Source organism: Echinococcus granulosus (genome assembly GCF_000524195.1).
Source record: "Echinococcus granulosus chromosome Unknown EG_S00036, whole genome shotgun sequence".
In the NCBI taxonomy this organism is placed as follows: Eukaryota; Metazoa; Platyhelminthes; class Cestoda; order Cyclophyllidea; family Taeniidae; genus Echinococcus; species Echinococcus granulosus.
The window spans coordinates 747,417-750,824 of record NW_020170416.1 but is presented as its reverse complement, the minus strand read 5'-3'; positions in this window follow the sequence as shown (position 1 = coordinate 750,824).

Sequence of the window (3,408 nt, the reverse complement as noted above, 5' to 3'; positions counted from 1 at the left end):
CGCAGTAAGTTGAGGGCAAGGAAGTCCATTTAGACTGCTGTGTTGGCGCCTATCTTGAAGATGGAGGCAATGCAAAGGGCCACCATCCTCGATGACGTAGCGTCTTCCTGTGGCATGTCCTTGCTACGCTTTCAGCGCGTGTTCGAACTTCACGCCCCAACATTGTCGGGTGCCGGATCCACCCCGTGTAGGTACTGTCAGCAAATGGTAGAGAGTGGCAAAGAAGGAAGAAGGGGTGGGTGCGAGGAAGGGATGTAGAGAGAGGGGCACGGAGAGAGAGTATTTACCACCTGCAAATACTTCTTGATGACGGCATCACGCTGATGTCAAATGACAGCACAAATCAGCCACACATGTCTTCTTTCCCAACAAGGCCAAGAGTTTGCTTATGCTTTGGTAGAAATGTGAACTCTTTTATGACCATTCCACATGTCCATCTAAAAATGCCATCTCCTGCAACCCTCTTGCTCCTTCACCCTTGCGTACTTTCCTTCTCTAAGGCTTTGCACTACTAGAAATTGGGATAAAATCCAAACATAATGCGGAACGGTTTGTGTCCTACTCGATCACATTTTACGTCATATTTGAAGTAGAGGAAGCCCTACTAAAATGAAAGAATGAACAAAGGAAATGTTTGCACACTTTAGTAACCGCTGTTGTGGATTTTTGCTACAAAGTTGTATTGATCACTCCAATCACTTCTCGTGGGTGCTACTGCTTTGGATCGATAGGCCGCATCTAATCGATTGGATGACTTGAGCGTCATTTACATCCAACTCGAATGTGGGCGTTCCTGCAACAGCTGGTTAACATGCTTAAGTAATTGTAAAATCACTGCCTGTTTCTTCCCTCTCCACTCTCCTCCCTACAGCGTTGCACTCCAGTTCATTCAAAACCCTTCAATAAGCAAACAGCCCTTATGTGAGGAATCAATGTTCGTGATGTGCTTCTCACAGACAAATTCGTCCGACATGCACCTTCCTTTGTGATATTAACAATAAAAATTGCATTTATGTCATCTAACAGGGTCAGGCTTCCTTAAACAAGGTCCTGCAGGCACGCTTTAAGAACAACTCTCGAATCATAGGAAATTTGTTCCTCAAGCCTCACGGGAAACGGAGATACGTCGGTATTTTTAAAGCACATCCCAATTTGACACTAATCTTTTGTTTTATGAGTAGTTCAGTCTAAATATGAACTGACCTTAACAAGCCTTCTCATTTTTTGACTAAACTTGGACCTGAGTTATCGTTGAAGCCTCTCTGCAGGAATTCGGAGGGTGAAGACTAGCAGTATAAGTGACGTGAGCATTGCTTCGTGATACGTCTGTGGAAAGTTTAGTGGATTCACGCAGTTAAATATACTAGGTATGAAGCACTTCACAACGAACTATTCATTCTGGTTGGGGCGACATTCTGTCTATTTCTTTTCACCCTACCTCCTTTTCGGGGAAGAGAGTTCTTCTGGCTTAGCCATCACGAGTAAGCAGGTGGGCTAGAATCGACCGTGGCACAGCAACAAAACCAAAGCTTCCAACTTTACTCGCAGATGGAGGGTATATTATCGGTGGTTTACATGGAATGTCAACACATGTGGCTCCTTGCAGAGAGTAATTGCTGTATCCCGTCAAAGCCGCCGACGCAGTAAGTTGAGGGCAAGGAAGTCCATTTAGACTGCTGTGTTGGCGCCTATCTTGAAGATGGAGGCAATGCAAAGGGCCACCATCCTCGATGACGTAGCGTCTTCCTGTGGCATGTCCTTGCTACGCTTTCAGCGCGTGTTCGAACTTCACGCCCCAACATTGTCGGGTGCCGGATCCACCCCGTGTAGGTACTGTCAGCAAATGGTAGAGAGTGGCAAAGAAGGAAGAAGGGGTGGGTGCGAGGAAGGGATGTAGAGAGAGGGGCACGGAGAGAGAGTATTTACCACCTGCAAATACTTCTTGATGACGGCATCACGCTGATGTCAAATGACAGCACAAATCAGCCACACATGTCTTCTTTCCCAACAAGGCCAAGAGTTTGCTTATGCTTTGGTAGAAATGTGAACTCTTTTATGACCATTCCACATGTCCATCTAAAAATGCCATCTCCTGCAACCCTCTTGCTCCTTCACCCTTGCGTACTTTCCTTCTCTAAGGCTTTGCACTACTAGAAATTGGGATAAAATCCAAACATAATGCGGAACGGTTTGTGTCCTACTCGATCACATTTTACGTCATATTTGAAGTAGAGGAAGCCCTACTAAAATGAAAGAATGAACAAAGGAAATGTTTGCACACTTTAGTAACCGCTGTTGTGGATTTTTGCTACAAAGTTGTATTGATCACTCCAATCACTTCTCGTGGGTGCTACTGCTTTGGATCGATAGGCCGCATCTAATCGATTGGATGACTTGAGCGTCATTTACATCCAACTCGAATGTGGGCGTTCCTGCAACAGCTGGTTAACATGCTTAAGTAATTGTAAAATCACTGCCTGTTTCTTCCCTCTCCACTCTCCTCCCTACAGCGTTGCACTCCAGTTCATTCAAAACCCTTCAATAAGCAAACAGCCCTTATGTGAGGAATCAATGTTCGTGATGTGCTTCTCACAGACAAATTCGTCCGACATGCACCTTCCTTTGTGATATTAACAATAAAAATTGCATTTATGTCATCTAACAGGGTCAGGCTTCCTTAAACAAGGTCCTGCAGGCACGCTTTAAGAACAACTCTCGAATCATAGGAAATTTGTTCCTCAAGCCTCACGGGAAACGGAGATACGTCGGTATTTTTAAAGCACATCCCAATTTGACACTAATCTTTTGTTTTATGAGTAGTTCAGTCTAAATATGAACTGACCTTAACAAGCCTTCTCATTTTTTGACTAAACTTGGACCTGAGTTATCGTTGAAGCCTCTCTGCAGGAATTCGGAGGGTGAAGACTAGCAGTATAAGTGACGTGAGCATTGCTTCGTGATACGTCTGTGGAAAGTTTAGTGGATTCACGCAGTTAAATATACTAGGTATGAAGCACTTCACAACGAACTATTCATTCTGGTTGGGGCGACATTCTGTCTATTTCTTTTCACCCTACCTCCTTTTCGGGGAAGAGAGTTCTTCTGGCTTAGCCATCACGAGTAAGCAGGTGGGCTAGAATCGACCGTGGCACAGCAACAAAACCAAAGCTTCCAACTTTACTCGCAGATGGAGGGTATATTATCGGTGGTTTACATGGAATGTCAACACATGTGGCTCCTTGCAGAGAGTAATTGCTGTATCCCGTCAAAGCCGCCGAAACCGATTCTCCAGATGTCCATCTCGCACCTATTACCATTCACTCCATTAATAAAAAGAAAACCAAAGACTAACTGCTTCTCATGACTCAGCCAACACTTCTATTTCAGCTCACTTTCCTTTTCCACCAA